The 20,653-nt window shown below is 37.6% G+C and overlaps 1 pseudogene; it reads right to left on the reverse strand.

Moving 5' to 3' along the window:
- Nucleotides 1-17,926: 17,926 nt before the first annotated feature.
- On the reverse strand, nt 17,927-19,755 carry LOC110576501 (annotated as a pseudogene).
- Nucleotides 19,756-20,653: the final 898 nt, after the last annotated feature.

The following is a 20,653-nucleotide window of genomic DNA, read 5'->3' on the forward strand; positions in this document are numbered from 1 at the left end:
AAAATCTTTAAAAATAATAATAAATTGGGGCGCCTGGGTGGCTCAGTTGGTTAAGCGACTGCCTTCGGCTCAGGTCATGATCCTGGAGTCCCAGGATCGAGTCCCGCATCGGGCTCTCTGCTCGGCAGGGAGCCTGCTTCTGCCTCTGACCCTCCCTCCTCTCATGTGCTCTCTGTCTCTCATTCTCTCTGTCTCAAATAAATAAATAAAATCTTTAAAAAAAAAAATTCTGACACTACTTCCTTCTATCAGGGCTTGTCTTTTGCACTTCATTTTTATTCCAGCTTCTCCTCTGCTCACACCTGAGACAGTAACATTATAGGACTTTCATTCTTAGCACAGCTTCAAATCTCACTTTAGTTAAGCTGGATGAAGGATCCCTGCCTGATTTCTAGAGGATCCAGCTACATGGAAGCACCCCTGCTGCAGGAAAAGAGGATCCATAAGGAAACCTCAGAGAAACAGAATTTTTTTTTTTTTAATTTTCTGAGTAGTCTTGGGAAGATTATTTCCAGCACTAGGATAGACATTCTGCAGAGCACAAAGGAAGAATTTTCCATCTTATTTTCTATTCTTTCTTTCTTTTTCCTTGTTTTTCTTTTTTCTTTTTCCATCCTGTCTCTTCTTCAATCAATGACTTATTCAACAAGCAATGAGTATCAACTCTAGGGTAAAGTACTTGGATATACATATATATTTTTTGTTTCCTTTTTCAGTCTTCCTCTGCAATCAGAGACCATCTATGGCAAGTTGGACTGAGGCCCCAAAACTAATTAATTATGTCTTGCCCCCATGAGGGACAGGCTGAGGAAGCCATGTGAAGTTGAAGACCAATGCAGGGAATTAACTTAAGCCCTTTCCTGAGGCTCCAGGATGGAACTGTGTTATGGTAACCTGGGAACACAGACTTTGAAATTTGAAGGGGATGAAAAGGTCCCCTAGTCTCAAGCTATTTGGATAAACTTGTGAAATATTTCCACCAGTCTGTCCTTCAAATTATGGACTGGATCCAGGGACAGAAAGGAAATTTTTTTTTTTTTCTGGCAGCTTTTTCTAGTATTAGGATTCCAGCTTTTACAAATTCTTTATCTTGAACTAGGATAAATTATTCTCCCTCTCCTCGCTCTTATACACATCTTTGTTTTCTGACCTTTGTCATGACATAGAGTGAGTTTATTTCTTCCCCTAATGAATCAAGTATATATACACAGATTTCCTCTTGTATGGCTTCTAGATTTACAGACGTCAGACCAAAAACATGAATTCATTTGACTGGGTCCTATGTTTCAGCTATCCCAAGACATTGGTTAATATTCCATGGACGAGCTCCAGCTTAAGTATATCCGTGGTACATGAAGCCCCAGATGGCAGTTAAGAAGGGTCCTTTTGTCACACAGGCCACAATCTCTATTACCTCTGTTTAGACCACTCAAGCACCCTTGACTCAGGAAAGGACAGTGATACACATCTGGATTGAAGAGATAGGGCCCTGGCCTCTGGCAAATCTTGATGTCTGTGCAGTGCAGGTGCCTCTCCAGGCTTTCCTTCACAGGCTCACTTTCAGAGGATGCAATAGCATGGATTCTGGCTCCACTGATGTTGGAGCTCTGACCAGTAAAGCTAAGACTCTAATAGTCTCAGTGGCCTGTGGGACCCTGCCCTGGGGGAACCTGTCCATCCCTAGTCCCTTTAGAGGGAGATGGAAATCAAGAATAGCAATCTCATAAGGCAATATTTTATTTATTTACTTATTTTTAAAGATTTTTATTTATTTATTTGAGAGAGAGAGAGCGCACACAGAGAGAGAGGGAGAGGGAGAAGCAGGCTCCCCGCTGAGCAGGGAGCCCAATGCGGGGCTCGATCCCAGGACCCTGAGATCATGACCTGAGCTGAAGGCAGACACTTAACTGACTGAGCCACCCAGGTGCCCTATTATAGGCAACATTTAGGTTGGGGCCTTGCTACTAATACATTAGGAGGAATATTGTCATTTACCATTTTCTTAATGGACGTGTGAAAGTTTCCCTATGGTATATACCTAAGAGTAGGATTACTGAATCAGGGGGTTCAAACATATTTTTCTCTAACTATACCAGATTTCCCTCTAGGATACTTATGCAATCCTACCATAATTAGATTAAGTGTCTTGATTTCTTATATCCATAGCAGTATTAGATATTATCTAATTTCTTCTTTACAGATATGATGGTTGAAGGTAGTCATTATTTTGATTTAATTTTTCTGATTGCTTAGTGTTTTTTATTTTTTTATTTATTATTTTTCTTAGTTTTTTTTTTTTTTTAAGATTTTATTTATTTGACAAAGACACAGCGAGAGAGGGAACACAAGCAGGGGCAGTGAGGGACGGAGAAGCAGGCTTCCCAATGAGCAGGGAGCCTGATGTGGGGCTTGATCCCAGGACCCTGGGATCATGATCTGAGCCAATGGCAGACACTTAACGACTGAGTCACCCAGGTGCCCCATTTCTTAGTGTTTTTTAAATTAACTTTTTAGTCATTCTGGTTTTCCTTTTTCTGAATTATCTATTTATACTTTTTACTCATTCTTGCTCTTCTTTTTTCTTGATGACACAGAATTTTTTATTAAAAATTTAAATTTTAGAACATTTAATTCTAGTTTTAGATTTTGCTGAAATCCTCTCCTAATCTCTCACAAATTTGTCTATTTTTGAACATGATATCTTTTGTTAAGTAGAAGAACAATCTGTTTTACTCAAATTCCACTGATTTAAATGTTAATCTCATTGAAAAACACTCTTACAGGAACACCCAGAATAATATGTGACAAAATATCTAGGCATTTCATGACACAGTCAAGTTGAAAAATAAAACTAATCATCATAATCAGTTTTGATAATTTGTGCCACTCAATAATTTGTCTATTTTGTATAGTTGTCAAATAGTTGTCAAATTTATTGGTAGGAAGTTCACAGTTTTCTTTTATTATCTTTTTAAAGTTTGTATTTCCTGTAGTGATGTCCTTTTTTTCATTCCAAATATTGGAAATTTGCATTTTTCCATTTCTCTATTTTTAAGTGTACAATTCAATGTTTTTGTTTTTTTTTATTTTTTTATTTTTTTATTTTTTTATTTTTTTTTTTAAAGATTTTATTTATTTATTTGACAGAGAGAGACACAGCGAGAGAGGGAACACAAGCAGGGGGAGTGGGAGAGGGAGAAGCAGGCTTCCCGCCAAGCAGGGAGCCCGATGTGGGGCTCGATCCCAGGACCCTGGGACCATGACCTGAGTCGAAGGCAGACGCTTAACGACTGAGCCACCCAGGCGCCCCTTTTTGTTTTTTTTTAAATTTTTTAATTTAAATTCAATTTAGTTAACTTATACTCTATTATTAATTTCAGAGGTAGAATTTAATGATTCATCAGTTACATATAACACCCAGTGTTCATTATATCTAGTGCCCTCCTTAATGCCCATCACCCAATTACCCCATACATCCCACCCACCTCTCCTCCAGCATCCCTCAGTTTGTTTCCTATAGTTAAGAGTCTCTTATGGTTTGCCTCCCTCTCTATTTTCATCTTATTTTTCCTTCCCTTCCCCTATGTTCATTCATCTGTTTTGTTTCTTAAATTCCACATATGAGTGAAATCATATGGTATTTATCTTTCTCTGACTGACTTATTTCACTTAGCATAATATCCTCTAGTTCTGTCCACATTGTTGCAAATGGCAAGATTTCATTCTTTTTGAAGGCTAAGTAATATTACATTGTGTAATATACACCACATCTTTACCCACTCATCAGTCAATGGACATCTGGGCTCTTTCCATAGTTTGGCTATTGTGGATGTTGCTGCTGTAAACATTGTGTTGCAGGTGCCCCTTCGGATCACTTTGTTTGTATCCTTTGGATAAATACCTAGTAGTGCAATTGTTGGGTCATAGGGTAGTTTTATTTTTAAATTTTTTTTTTAAAGATTTTATTTATTTATCTGACAGAGAGAGAGACAGGAGAGAGGGAACACAAGCAGGGGGAGTGGGAGAGGGAGAAGCAGGCTTCCCGCTGAGCAGGGAGCCCGATGTGGGACTCGATCCCAGGACCCTGGGATCATGACCTGAGCCGAAGGCAGCCGCTTAACCGACTGAGCCACCCAGGCGCCCCTATTTTTAAATTTTTGAGGAATTTTCATACTGTTTTCCATAATGGCTGCACCAGTTTGCATTCCCACCAACAAGATAAGAGGGTTCCCCTTTCTCCACATCCTTGCCAACATCTGTTGTCAATGGTTTTTAATATACTCAGAGTTGTGCAATCATCATTATCAATTTTGGAACATTTTATCACCCCCCAAAGAAACCCCACACACATTACAAGTCATTCTCTCTTTTTCCCAAGCCCCCCATCTCACCCAGCTCCTAGGCAACTACTAATCTACTCTCTGTTTCTAAAGATTTTCTTATTATGGACATAATATGTAAATGGAATCATGAAATATTTGGTCTTTTGACACTACTTCTTTCACTTAGCATAATATTTTCAAGGTTCTTCCATGTTGTATTGTATATCAGTACTTCATTTATTTTTATTGCTGAATAATATCCTACTGTTGGATATACCACATTTTATTGATCCATTCATTCATCAATTAATGGACATTTGGGTTGACTCCATTTTTATCTATTATGCATAATGTTGCTATGCACATTTGCATAGCAGTTTTGAGCAAATATATATATGTCTCTATATATGTGTTTTTATTTATTTTGGGATGTTTATCTAGGAATAGAATTGCTGGGTCATATGGTAAATCTGTAAAACCTTTGAGAAATTGTCTGACCATATTCCAAAGTGACTGCACCATTTTATATTCCCACCAGCAGTGTATGAGGATTCCCATTTCCTTACATCCTCATCAATCTGCCTTTTTGATTATAGCAATCCTAGAGAGAATAAAATAGTATGTCATTATAGTTTTGATTTTCATTTTCCTGATGGCTAATGATATGGAACACTGGGTGTTATAAGAAAACAATCATGGATCACTACATCAAAAACTAATGATGTATTGTATGGTGACTAACATAACATAATAAAATAAAATTAAAAAAATAAAGGATATTGAGCATCTTTTCATGTTTATTGGCTATTTGTATATTGTTTTTGGAAAAATGTATATTTTTCCCATTTATTTAGTTAGTTATTTTCCCATTTATTTAAACCCATTTATTAATTGGGTTGTCTTTTTGTGTTGAGTTGGAAAAATTCTTTATATTTTCTGGATACAATTCCCTTATCAGATAGATAATTTGCAGATATTTTCTTATTCTCTGTATTGTCTTTTTTTTTTTTTTTAAGTATGGTTGACAGACAATGTTACATTAATTTCAGGTATACAATGTAGTGATTCAACAGCTCTATATGTTATGCTGTGCTCACCACAAGTGTGGCTACTGTCTGTTATCATGCAATGCTATTCCAGTACCATTGACTATATTCCCGGGGCTTCACCTTTTATTCCCATGACTTATTCATTCCATAACTGGAAGCCTGTATTTCCCACTCCCCTTAACCCATTTTGCCCACCTCCCACCCCTCTCCTTTCTGGCAACCATTAGTTTATTCTCTGTATTTGTAGGTGTGATTCTGCTTCTTATTTGTTTATTCATTTGTTTTGTTATTTTAGATTTCACATGTAATTGAGATCATATGGTATTTGTCTATCTCTGTCTGACTTATTTCATTTAGCATAACATCCTCTGAGTCCATTCATGTTGCCACAAATGGCAAGATCTCTTTCTTTTTGTGGATGAATAATAGTCAATTCTGTCTATCTATTATCTATCTATCATCTATCATCTATCTATCTATCATCTATCATCATCATCTATCATCTATCTATTATCTATCTATCTATCTATCATCATCTATCTTCTTTATCCATTCATTTGTCAGTTGACATTTGGGCTTCTTGCATAGCTTGGCTGTTGTAAATATTGCTGCAGTAAACATAAGGATGCATATATCATTTTCAATTAGTATTTCATTTTTCTTTGGGTAAATACCCAGTAGTGGAATTATTGGATCTATTGGATCATATATTTCTATTTTTAATTTTTTGAGGAATGTCCACACTTTTTAATAGTGGCTCTACCAATTTACATTCCCACCAACAGAGCATGAGGGTTCCTTTTTCTCCACATCTTTACCAACACTTGTTATTTTTTCTCTTTTTGATTAGAGCCATTCTGACAGGTGCAAAGTGATCTTTCACTAGTTTTGATTTGCATTTCCCTTATGATTAGTGATATTGAGCATCTTTTCATTTGTCTGTTGGCCATCTGTATGCCTTCTTTGGAAAAACATCTAGTCAGGTCCTCTGTTAATTTTTAATCAGATTATTTGTGTTTTTTTGGTATTGAGTTGTATAAGTTCCTTATATATTTTGGAAATTAACCCCTTTTTGAATCATTTGCAAATATTTTCTCACTCATTTGGTTGCTTTTTGGTTTGATGATGGTTCCTTTCACTGTGCAGAAACTTTTTATTTTGATGTAGTCCCCATAGTTTATTTTTGCTTTTGTTTCCTTTACCCAAGGTGACATGTTGGTACAGCCAATGTCAAAGAAATTACTGCCTATATTGTCTTCTAGAATTTTTATGGTTTTAGGTCTCACATTTAGGCCTTTAATCCATTTTGAGTTTAATTTTGTGTATGGTGTTAGAAAGTGGTCTGGTTTCATTCTTTCGCATGTAGCTGTCCAGTTTTCTCAGCATCATTTATTGAAGAAACTGTCTTTTCCTCATTGTATGTTCTTGCCTCCTTTGTTATATATTAATTGACCATATAAGTATGGGTTTATTTCTGGGATCTCTATTTTGTCTCATTGATCTATATGTCTGTTTTTGTACCAATACCATACTGTTTTGATTACTCAGCTTTGTAGTCTATCTTGAAATTTGGAATTGTGTTACCTCTAGCTTTGTTTTTCTTTACCAAGACCGTTTTGACTCTTTGGGGTCTTTTGTGGTTCCATACAAATTTTAGGATTATTTGTTCTAGTTCTGAGAAAATACTCTGGGTATTTTAATAGAGATTGCATTGAATCTGTAGACTGCTTTGGGTAGTATGTACATTTAAACAATATTAATTCTTCCAATCCCTGAGCATAGAATATCTTCCCATTTGTGTGTGTTGTCTTCAATTTCTTTCATTCGTGTTTCATAGTTTTCAGAATATATGTCTTTCACTTCCTTGGTTAAGTTTATTCCTAGGTATTTAATTCATTTTGGTGCAATTATAAATGGTGTTGTTTTTAAAATTTCTCTTTCTCCTACTTTGTTATTAGTGTGTAGAAATGCTACCAATTTATGGGTATTAATTTTGTATTCTGTGACTTTACTGAATTCATTTATTATTTCTAATAGTTTTATGGTGGAGTCTTTAGGGTTTTCTGTGTATAGTATTATGTCATCTGCAAATAGTGACAGTATAACTTCTTCCTTACCAATATAGATGCTTTTAATTCTTTTCTTATCTGATTAAGACCTCCAGTACTATGTTGAATAAGAGTGGCAAGATGAACACCCTTCTCTTGCTCCTGATCTCAGAAGAAAAGCTCTCAGCTTTTCCCCATTGAGTATGATGTTAGCTGTGGGTTTTTCACATATGGCCTTTATTATGTTGAAGTGTGTCCCCTCTAAACCCACTTTGATGAAAGAACAAATGTTGAATTTTGTCAAATGCTTTTTCTGCATCTATTGAAATGATCATATGATTTTTATCTTTCATTTTGTTAATGTGGTGTACCAAATTGATTTGTGAATGTTGAACCATTTTTGCATCCCCAGAATAAATCCCAATTTACTGTGGTGAATGATCCTTTTAATGTATTGTTGGATTTAGTTTGCTAATATTTTGTGGAGAATTGTTGCATCTGTGTTTATCAGGGATATTGGCCTATAGTTTTCTTTGTTTATGGGTAGTCTAGTTTTGGTATCATGGTAATGCTGGCCTTGTAGGATATACATGACGTTTTCCTTCCTCTTCTATAATTTGGAATAGTTTGAGGAGAATAGGTATTAGCTCTTCTTTAAATGTTTAGTAGGATTCACCTGTGAGTCCATCTCGTTCTGGATTTTCATTTTTTGGTAGTTTTTTGATTACCAATTCAATTTTGTTCCTAGTAATTGGTCTGTTCAGATTTTCTATATCTTCTTTTTTTTTTTTTTTTTTGGAGTTTCACTGCTGTATTTATTGTTTTATTTTTTATTTTTTTTATGTAGTGTTCCATGATTCATTGTTTGCCTATAACACCCAGTGCTCCATGCAATACATGCCCTCCTTAATACCCATCACCGGGCTAACCCATCCCCCCAACCCCCTCCCCTCTAAAACCCTCAGTTTGTTTCTCAGAGTCCATGGTCTCTCATGGTTCATCTCCCCCTTCCGATTTCCCCCCTTCATTAGTGCTCACCATAGCACATATCCTACCCAATATCTATCACCCAGCCACCCCATCCCTCCCACCCCCACAACTCCAGCAACCCTCAGTTTGTTTCCTGAGATTAAGAATTCCTCATATCCGTGAGATCATATGATACATGCCTTCCTCTGATTGACTTATTTTGCTTAGCATAATACCCTCTAGTTCCATCTGTGTCATTGCAAATGGCAAGATTTCAGTTTTTTTGATGACTGCATACTATTCCATTGTGTGTGTGTGTGTGTGTGTGTGTATTTATATATATGCCACATCTTCTTTATCCATTCATCTCTTGATGGACATCTGGGCTCTTTCCATAGTTTGGCTATTGTGGACATTGCTGCTATAAACATTGGGGTGCACGTATCCCTTTGGATCCCTATCTTTGTATCTTTGGGGTAAATACCCAGTAGTGCAATTGCTGGGTCATAGGGTAGCTCTATTTTCAACTTTTTGAGGAACCTCCATACTGTTTTCCAGAGTGGCTGCACCAGCTTGCATTCCCACCAACAGTGTAGGAGGGTTCCCCTTTCTCCACATCCTTGCCAACATCTGTCATTTCCTGACTTGTTAATTTTAGCCATTCTGACTGGTGTGAGGTGTTATCTCATTGAGGTTTTGATTTGGATTTCCCTGATGCCGTGCGATATTGAGCACTTTTTCATGTGTCGGCCATTTGGATGTCTTCTTTGGAAAAATGTCTGTTCATGTCTTCTGCCCATTTACTGATTGGATTATTTGTTCTTTGGGTGTTGAGTTTCATAAGTTCTTTATAGATTTTGGATACTAGCCCTTTATCTGATATGTCATTTGCAAATACCTTCTCCCATTCTGTCGGTTGTCTTTTGGTTTTGTTGACTGTTTCTTTTGCTGTGCAAAAGCTTTTTATCTTGGTGAAGTCCCAGTAGTTCATTTTTGCCCTTGCTTCCCTTTCCCTTGGTGATGTTTCTAGGAAGAAGTTTCTGCGGCTGAGGTCGAAGAGGTTGCTGCCTGTGTTCTCCTCTAGGATTTTGATGGATTCCTGTCTCACATTGAGGTCTTTCAACCATTTGGAGTCTATTTTTGTGTGTGGTGTAAGGAAATGGTCCAGTTTCATTCTTCTGCATGTGGCTGTCCAATTTTCCCAACACCATTTGTTGAAAAGACTGTCTTTTTTCCACTGGACATTCTTTCCTGCTTTGTCAAAGATGAGTTGACCATAGAGTTGAGGGTCCATTTCTGGGCTCTCTATTCTGTTCCATTGATCTATGTGTCTGTTTTTGTGCCAGTACCATACTGTCTTGATGATTACATCTTTGTAGTAGAGTGGAAGGATATAAAATCAATGCACAGAAATCATTTGCATTTCTATACACCAACAAGAAGACAGAAGAAAGAGAAATTAAGGAGTTGGTCCCATTTACAATTGCACCCAAAACCATAAGATACCTAGGAATAAATCTAACCAAAGAGGCAAAGAATCTATACTCAGAAAACTATATCTTCTTGATTCAGTTTTAGAATATTGTATGTTTCTAGTAATTTATCCATTTCTTCTAGGTTGTCCAATTTGTTGGCATATAATTTTTTATAGTAGTTTCTTACAGTCCTTGTATTTCTGTAGTGCCAGTTGTCACTTCTCTTTCATTTGTGATTTTATTTATTTGGGTCCTTTCTTTTTTTCTTGATGAGTCTGGCTAAAGGTTTATTAATTTTATTTATCTTTTCAAAGAATGAGCTCTTGTTTTCCTATTGTTATTTTAGTCTCAGTGTCATTTACTTCTGTTCTGATCTTTATTATTTCCTTTTTCCTGCTGACCTTGGACTTTCTTTGTTCTTTTTCCAGTTACTTTAGGTGTAAGGTTAAATTATTTATTTGAGCATTTTCTTGTTTCTTGAGGTAGGCCTCTATTGCTATATATTTCATATTTATTTATTTATTTATTTATTTATAGATTAAAATAAAAACTTTATTTTTAAAAACTTTTATTTTAAATTCCAGTATAGTTAACATACAGTGTTATATTAGTTTCATGTGTACAAATCCAAAAATTCCATACAGCACCCAATATTCATCATGACAAGTGCATTCCTTAATCTCCATTGCTTGTTTTACCCATGCCCCCAACCACTCTCCCTCTGGTAACCATCAGTTTGTTCTCTATAGTTAAGAGTCTTTTTCCTGGTTTGCCTCTCTCTGTCTTTTTTCTTTCCTTCGTTTGTGTTTTGTTTGTTTGTTTTGTTTCTTTGTTTCTTAAATTCCACATATGAGTGAAATCAGAAAAGTGAAGCTGGAGGTAGCACAATTACAGACTTCAAGTTATACTACAAAGCTGTAGTAATGAAAACAGTATAGTACTGGCCCAAAAATAGACACATCGATTGATGGAACAGAATAGAAAACCCAGAAATAAATCCATAATTATATGGTCAATTAATCTTTGACAAAGCAGGAAAGAATATCCAGTGGGAAAGAGACAATCTCTTCAACAAAGGGTTTAGGGAAAACTGGACAACTACATCCAAAAGAATGAAACTGGATCACTGTCTTTCACCATACACAAAAATAAATTCAAAATGTATTAAAGGTCTAAATGTGAGACCTGAAACCATGAAAATCCTAGAAGAGAGCACAGGCAGTAATCTCTGTGACATTGTCTGTAACAACATTTTTCTAGATATATCTCCTGAGGCAAGGGAAACAAAAGGGATGAAATGGGCATGGATTGGGGTGGTCCTAAAGCTCTCTGTGCAGAAGGTTCACTGGCAGGATAGATGAAGCTGACATGGGTAGAGGCTGGGACATTCCCTAGACTCTATGTGCAGAGGGTGCCCTGGCAGGATATCTGAAGCTAAAGTGGGTGAGAGCTGGGGGTTGTCCTTGGGCAGAATGCAGAGAGGGCTCCTTGACAGAATGGCTAAAGCTGAAATGGATGTAAACTGGAGTTTTCCAGGACTATCTGCTCAGAGGGTACCCTAGGCAGGATGGCTGAGGCCAAGGAGGGGTGTGGGCTGGGGTGTCCTTGGGTGTTCTATGCATTGGATGACCTGGCAGGACAGTTGTAGTTGAAGTGGACATGGGCGGGTGTAGCCTGATTTCTCTGTGCAAAGGGTGCCCTGGCAGGACAGCTGAAGGTGGAGTGGGTACAAACATGGGTGTCCTGGGGCTTTCAACACTGAAGTCACTCTGGTAGGACAGCTGAAGCTGAAGTAGATGCAAGCTGGGATTTCCCAGGGTGCTTAGCACAGGAGTGCCCTGGTCGGGTGGCTGGTGCTGAGGCTGGCATGAGTGGAGGTGTCCCAGGGCACTCCACGTAAGGATGCCCTGGCAAGGTGACTGGAGCCAAAGCAGGTATCAGCCAGGAGGTTCTAGAGCACTCTGCCATGGGGATGCCCTAGCAAACCATCTGAAGTTCTGACATCTGAACATCTAAAATGTTCCAGGGTACTTTTGTGCACATGTAACCTTGGCATGAAGGCTGGCACTGTGCCCTGGTGTTCACTGCCTTGGGGCTACCTTGGTGGGATGGCTAAAGGCCTTGAGCTCACTGAGCAGGTTGGTTAGGGTGCCTGGACCCTAACCATTCAGGATATCATGGTGGAGGGGGAATGCAAGCTGAGGCTCTTGCCAGCCCCTCCAAACTGGAGAGAAGTCTGGCTTATCAATTCTTTCTTACAGATTGTGTCTTTGTATCTAAAAAGGCATCACCATACCCAAGGTCATCCATGTTTTCTCCTATGTTACCTTCTAGGCTTTTATAGTTTAGCATTTTATGTTGAGGACTATGGTCCATTTTGAGTTAATTTTTGTGAGGGTGCAAGGTCTGGGTGTCAATTTATTTGTTTTTTTGAAGATGGATGTGCAGTTATTCCAGCATTGTTTGTTGATGACCTGCCTGTGCTTTTATATTGAAAGTGAATTTCTTGTTAACAGCCTATAGATGAGACTTGCTTTTTTTTTTTTTTTCTCCTTCCAAATCCCATATGTCTGCTTGTGCTTTTTATTTGGATTATTTAGACCAGGGTTTCTTAGCTTGTAATGACAGTTTGGTCAGAGAATTTGTGTGTGTGTGTGTAAGTCTGTCCTATATATTGTGGTATATTTAACAGCATTCATGGCCCCTACTACTAGTTGTCTGTAGCACCTAATTCACCTCTATCTCCACAATTGTAATGAGCAAAAATGTCTCTTGCCAAATGTGTCCTGCAGGCCACAATTGCTACCCCTTTATGAGCCACTGATTTAACCATATACATTTGCTTTGTTGATGTGATTAATGCCCACTCGTGGCTCCTTTTATTCTATATGGCAGAGCAGTTGCAACAGAGACTATATGTTCTTAAAAATATGGGCTTTTTAAAGAAAATTTCTGCTGTTGGCAGTTATAGTGTTTAAAAAAATGCATCTTTCTATTATTACACTCAACTTTCTATTAATATTATTCTACTTCACATACAAAATATGAGTTCACAAAAGTTTATTTCCATTTCACCCCTCCTTATTGTTCTTCTATTTTTACCACACATTTTATTTCTATGTGTTTCATAAGCCCTAGTACATTGTCACTATGTTTTGCTCCTCTACTTTGTTTCTGTCTATGCCTTCAGTTACCAAGTACACAAATACTAGGCTGGCTAATATTATCTCATCTGTTGTCAGGTCACTCTACATTGTTTTCAGCATTATTTCCTTCCATTTTTTTTTAGTTTAAATAGTTTACATTTCTACATCTTTAAGTTCTTTTTTTTTTCTCCTGCACTGTCAAATCTACTATAAAAGCCCATGTATAGGCAATACCTCTTTTATAAGCATTAAAACATTTGCTAAAATCATACAGCATTGCAAGTAACCCCATCTTCATATATATAAAATAGAGCTCATAACATTCAAGCAAGATTTAAAATTATGCAAAAGGAAAAATAAATACTCTGTTAATGACAAGAAATTTGAAAACTCTCACTGACAAAGGACAGTGTGTCCTGAGTCCTGGAATTAGATTGCTACTCTTTTCCTGGATTCTACTGTATGCAGCCAAATCTGCATTTCTATGAATTGTCTCAGCTTTCACCCATGTGGCACCTAGTCTAGGCATGCTGGAGCAATAATGTAATTATTTGATTAATATTTTGGAATGCAGAAGTCTTAGTATTGAGTTATCATTTCTATTAGATTACACTGTGATACATTTTCTTTGGATTGTGCCTGGTTCTGATGAAGGGCCTCCTGTTTTTCAGCCCCAGTTTGTTCTGTATAGCTTCAGTTATTAGGATTGCATTACTTCTTTGGCTGAATCTGAAGTTCCTATTACAATATTCTGTCTAGACCTTCAAATGCTATTCTAGATTTGTGTCCTGACTTTCTGCTAAGTGGCCACCTTCTTTTTTTTTAAAAGATTTTATTTATTCATTTGACAGAGATAGACACAGTGAGAGAGGGAACACAAGCAGGGGGAGTGGGAGAGGGAGAAGCAGGCCTCCCGCAGAGCGAGGAGCCAGATGCCTGGCTCCATCCCAGGACTTTGAGATCATGACCTGAGCCGAAGGCAGACGCTTGACTGAGCCACCCAGGCGCCCCAAGTGGCCACCTTCTTAGAACTCTACTTTAGCTTCTCTTTGGCTATGTCCTTCCTACATATTGATATTTCCCCTTGTTTCTTGGACTCTGCTTCTTCCAGGCACAGACCCTTTGCACTTATAAACATGGACCTTGCCTATCTTGCTCACTACTGCAACCCTAGCACCATAACAAGGATTTGTCTATATTAGGTGTAAATGCATATTTTGCAGATAATATGATGTTAACTGTGGGCCTGAAGGGCCGTTACCATTCTCTATGTGATCTACATTGTTCTCTTGGCCCAATATCCAGTAATAGCTGGGTCTGCCCTCAAATATCTGTCTCACTCACTTTTCTGGACACTGAAGGAAGGGTCTAATTATGGGTAATGTGTGAGTAAACTGAGAAGTCTCCCCAAGAAAATCTGAGCTTTAACATTTTCTGGGTATGGCTATTTGGTTTGAAGAGATCTGTTTCCTACTCATATGTCTTATTGAATAATTACAATACTTTCACTATTAAGTATTTCATGTAAAATATATTTTATTAGAATAATAGAGCACAAAATAACTAAAAATATTCATATGTACATGTAAATAGTGTTAAGAATAGTTTAAAGAGGGGCGCCTGGGTGGCTCAGTTGGTTAAGCGACTGCCTTTGGCTCAGGTCATGATCCTGGAGTCCCTGGACCGAGTCCCGCATCGGGATCCCTGCTCAGCAAGGAGGCTGCTTCTCCCTCTAACCCTCCCCCCTCTCATGTACTCTCTCTCTCTCATTCTCGCTCTCTCAAATAAATAAATAAATCTTAAAAAAAAAAGAATAGTTTAAAGAATTACAAAATATGATTATTATCATCTACCTTTTGAGAAACCTTTGACACTAACATCTATTGCTTCCCCTAGCACTAATATTCCCGTCTGATCATGAGTAAAGTCTCTATTTACATTTTTCCTTAGGTTCTGTGACTTCCAAGGTTTATACATGGCTCTATTTCAAATCTGTCACTGCAGGATTTGAGGGCTCTGTGTTGTAAGAAGCCAAAAAATGAGACTTCTCTTATTTTACTCTTCTCACATTGGTGTCTAGGACATAAGCACTCATGTAATGTAGCATGTTAGGACAAAGACATTATTATTCATCCTCTAAAACACTGCCTTCCTTTTCTCCATGTGGAAGAACATAAGAAAGAGAAAAATCACAGCCATGAAGAAAGAATTTGGCTTTAGCTCTTTTCCAAGAAGGATACATTTTTCCTCAATTCAATTGCTCTTCTACCCATTTTTCATTTACCTTTGAAGCCATATAACTAGTGCCGATCTGATCCATACAGCACCTATTAGCCACATGTGGCTATTAGGTACCTGAAATGTGATCATCCTGAGTGAAATATATTGTAAATGTAAAAAACACACTGGATTTTGAAGACCTAGTACACAAAAAGAATGTAAAATATGTTATTAGTACATTTTCTTATATGTATTAGTGTTGAAATTATAGTTTTAGAAAAATTGGATTCAATAAAATACATCATTAGGATCAATTTAAATTTTTATATTTTAAGGTGGCTATTAAAACATTTAAAATTAAGTGTGTGGCTCACATTGGACAGCACTGTTCTAGAGGAGATCCTTATTAGTATCAGTTATTATGGGGATAAAGCCGTCGTTAATCTGTTCACCTTGTTTAGGAAATGAACCTGTCAATACCGCTTTTTTGTGTTAATATTATTTTGATGGGAGCCATAAATGTGTAAAAGTTGCATATAAACACAACAATGCAAAGCTTTCAAAAAATATATGTTTTAAATATAAAGATCTTACCAGTCTATCTTGGAAGACAAGACTTGTGTCAAATTTTCTCAGTCTTGGGTTGTATATGCTTTAAATCCCCTGATGTAGCCCTTTTTGTGCATTCTGTGTTCAAGTTTTCTAACAGCTAACCGGGGAGATCTGGGTTTGTTGTACAATGTGACCATGGTAGAGATTAGTCCTGAAGGTTTTTGGTCCCTTTTGATGAGTAGATGTTAATGTATGATAGTGTTAAAACTGGTAGACTTTTAATATTCCCTAAGAGATTGTAGCTTAAATTTACCTTAGCATATTATATCTTCATATTTATAAGACCTTCCTCTTGGTATTATGCACACTTTAAACCGAGTCATTTTTTCTTATATTGAAATGTGTGAGAGAATGAGATTTTGGGGAATTCTTTTTGAAGTAACAAAAAAAAAGGGCATCGATGGTATGAACCTAACTGGATCTGGACATTATGTTTTTATTTTTATTTTTTAAAAGATTTTATTTATTTATAGAGCATGCATGAGCAGGGGGAGGGGCAGTGGGAGAGGAAGAGGGAGAAGCAGACTCCCTGCTAAGGTGGAGCCTGACATGGGGCTTGATCCCAGGACCCTGGGACCATGACCTGAGTTGAAGGCAGACATTTAACCAATTGAGTTACCCAGGTCCCCCAACATTCTTTTTTTACTTTTGAGAAATATATTATTCCAAGTTAAAATGTTGACTATGTGCTTTTAACTATTACTTCTTCATTATGTGAGTACATGTTTATTTTTTAAATAGTAGTTCACAGTGATATCCAGGAGCAGAGGAATGAAATACCCATTTATTGTTCTTCACTGTGAGATAGAGAAGACAAAGAAATGGACAGAGTTTGCTGAATGAAATGTTAAGTAGTCCAAAGATGAATCAGTTAAGGCTGAAAAACCCATATTTTGGAGAGAGTATTAGTATTAGAGTATTGAGAGATTTTCTTCCATGGTCAAAACAAGGAAACACATTTCTAAGTTGTTATGAGGCACAAAATCTTACATTTAGAAAGGATCTTCTAAAACAAATTGTTCACTGTTTTCAGGGGTAGCAAATGAGTAACATGAAACACAACGAGACCACCTCATTTGTTCCCAAGAACCCACCCTTTTTTTGGTAGCTGTGCAAGACTTACAATTCGGACCTTTACTCTCTATCTAGTGCTTTCTTATGTTGCCAGGTACCTTACTGCCTATAGGTGCCTTATTCCTCCTTTTCTCCCACTGAGAACAATATATTCCTTGAACTCATATTTTTATTCCCCCTAACCAAACTTTGAGCTCTCACAGCAAAAATATTCAATCTATTTTTGTGTTTAATAGCTAACAAAATTCCTAGATGGAAAGTATACTTAGAAACTCTCCAGTTACTATGAAAACAATGTTTAGAGATTGTTTTCAAAATTTTAAATTATTGTTACTGGATCTTAGATTATAATTTTGCAATCTTTAACTTGTTAGCAGAGCTATGTGTGCATACCATAAATTATGACAGCCTGGATCCAAAAGATAAATGTCCAAAGCATAAACCCATTGGGGAGGAGAATTTAGGAGTCTCTTAAGTATAATAAAACTCATTACTTGTTGTTGCATGAACAAGAAATCCATGCAAAAACCCTCTCCTCTTGCAATGCTCATTTTGAATAACCACCCAATTGCAGACCCAGTTACAGACCAATAGTAACATTCCATCATTTAGGACTGAAATTTTACTCCCATGTCTTTGTCTCCAATATGCTCCCTTCTATGAAAATAAGAATAAGAATGCATTACACATTATACAACTCTATCCAGAAATATATTAATGCTATATATTCCAAACCATTAATTTCTCACTTTAAAACCTACCCCAAGGACCCCAGTATTTTGTTAAAATAGGATAGTATGTATGGGAAAAAGCAGAAGGGCTCAAGGATATTGTTAAAGGAGAAGTTAGAGAAATGGGAACTACAATGAAACTTAAGTTTTATTAAAGAAGACACAATATCCAATTTACCTAGTTTGAATTATGACTCATAGATATGAATTTCAGCCCATTCACACATTATTGACTCAAAACTCATCCTATATTAGGAATGCAGAGATCCAGTTGTCCTTACTACCACACTTTCTTTAGTAATCTCTGGATTCCTTGCTTATCTCCTGAGTTCGCACTCCATAAACAATGGGGTTGAGGGCTGAGAAGATGACATGATGGAGAACATTGAGCAAGACTGGCACATCAGGGGAGACCTTCTTCTTCACCACAAGAGTGAGCACAAAGACCAGAAGGATGGTGCTGAAGAAGAGGATAAGGATGAAGTGGGAGCCACATGTGCTCAGGGCCTTGGCCACAGCACCGTCTGCCTTGAGCCTCAGCACAGCTCAAAGGATGAGGCTGTAGGAGAGGAAGATGAGGATGAGATCAGATCCTAGCAGTGTCCAGCCTCCAGCAAACTGGTAGAGGTGATTGATGGTGACATCATCACAGGAGAGCCTGGAGACAGACATATTGGCACAGATGATAGAATGGGGATAGGCACTGTTAAAATACAGTTTCTGGCCAAAATAAAAACAGCAGCCTTGGCTATAAATTGGTCAGTGATGATGGATGGGTACCTCAGTGGGTGGCAGATGGCTACATAGTGGTCATAGGCCATGACCATGAATGTGCAGGACTCCATAGAAAGGAAGCAATTCATGATGTACATCTGGAGAAAGCAGGCATAGAAGCTGATGGACTTGAGGTCAAACCAAAAGATGGCTAGGACCTTGGGAATGACGGTGAGGCAAACAACAATGTCCAGCAGAGAGAGGAGGCTGAGCAGGTAGTATATGGGCTCATGCAGAGAGGTCTCCATCCGGATGGTGATCAGGAGAATACTATTGGCTCCCATGGCCAGGAGGAAGAGGATGCTGAGGGGCAGGGTCAGCCAGAACTTCCAGCTGGGGGACCTGACAAAACAATTCAGGAGGAAGTCTGAAACCTCAATGGAGATGGTGCCATTTTGGTGTGCTGTCATATTTAATCATATATCTACAGCTTTCTTTTCATGATCTGTAAAATTAGGAAAAAAGTTAGCTAGTGACTGAAGACACATGAATTTAGAACAATTTGTTTCATCTATGTGAAATTTGTGAATCCTAAAATGTCTTCCAGAGAATGTGAATTCATCTGTCTATCCTTTGTGCTCTGATACTGACACATTCCTATCACTTTTTTTTTTAAATATTTTATTTATTTATTTGACAGAGAGAGACACAGAGAGAGGGAACACAAGCAGGGGGAGTGGGAGAGGGAGAAGCAGGCTCTCCTCTGAGCAGGGAGCCCGATGCAGGGCTCGATCCCAGGACCCTGGGACCATGACCTGAGCCGAAGGCAGATGCTTAACGACTAAGCCACCCAGGCACCCCACATTCCTATCACTTTAAGGAGTATAGAGGACTTAGGAAATATGGTTTATTTATACATGTTTGATTCATTCAAGGTTTATTTTTAATAGAATTATTATGTTTTTGCAGAATATAAAGAGAAGGAAAAAATTGCTTAAGAACTCCTTTGTGACAGGTGAGTCTCTAAATTTGTACTTATAAATTTCTTCCTTTTTGTTTTGTCTTTTTTTTAATTTTATTTATTTATTTATTTATTTTTAAAGATTTTATTTATTTATTCATGAGAGACAGAGAGAGAGAGAGAGAGGCAGAGGGAGAAGCAGGCTCCCAAGGAGCAGAGAGCCCGATGCGGGACTCGATCCCAGGACCCCGGGATCATGACCTGAGCCGAAGGCAGACGCTTAGCCATCTGAGCCACCCAGGCGCCCTGTCTTTTTTTTTTTTTTAAATGACCACATAGACCACCATGTGATCATTTAACTATAACAATATGTGCAGATAAGTACTGGAACCTGGCACAAATAGAGACTCGGATACATGTCCTTCGTTCTCCATGCCACCCCCATTCTGAGTTTTCAAATGGAATTTGGCTTAATTACATTTAAAAAAAATGATACCCTGAAAGTAAAGTTATTTAATTTTCATTTTGCCTGAAAAGTTTTTAATTCGGTAGGTATGGATTCTGGCAAATAATTGTTCCCTCCCTTATACATCTTCATATTTGTAGTATTCTTAGCTTTTGGTAGAAACAATATTAAAAGGAACATAAGCAATTTCCCATAGGTATGTGAAAGCAATACCTGTCATTGAAGAAGATGAAGTTGATTGTTCTGATTGTAATAGTGTAAGGGTGATGAAGACTACTTTTGAAGTTTTTATCCTCCTTCTATTTTTCTTTATATCTTCAACTAATGATCCAGCTTCTTTTTTTTTTTTTTTTAAAGATTTTATTTATTTATTCATGAGAGATAGAGAGAGAGAGGCAGAGGCAGAGGGAGAAGCAGGCTCCCTGTTTGGGGATGCGGGACTCGATCCCAGGACCCCGGGATCATGACCTGAGCTGAAGGTAGACACTTAACCGACTGAGCCACCCAGGCATCCCAATGATCCAGCTTCTATCTAGTAGTTCCATGTTTTGCCTTGGTGGAGTCACCCACAGTGCATTGGAGATACTGGAATTGCAGGATAAAAACCCATAGAAAAATAACATCCAGTCTTGAGTTGTTGACCAAAGGACCTTCTAATGTCTTGGGCACTATATTCATTGAACTCTGCCTATCTGTCATTTTTTTCTCATTAGATACATTCACTTTTAAGTTTGAAGCATAAAGTAATACTTCTTGCTCAGCCCAGACCTTGCTACAATGACCCACAACATGTACAACCTCAGGCTGCCAAATTGAAATACTCCCCTAAACACCACTTTCATCATTTAGGTTTTGTAATTAGATCT

Source organism: Neomonachus schauinslandi, chromosome 11, assembly GCF_002201575.2.
Source record: "Neomonachus schauinslandi chromosome 11, ASM220157v2, whole genome shotgun sequence".
In the NCBI taxonomy this organism is placed as follows: domain Eukaryota; kingdom Metazoa; phylum Chordata; class Mammalia; order Carnivora; family Phocidae; genus Neomonachus; species Neomonachus schauinslandi.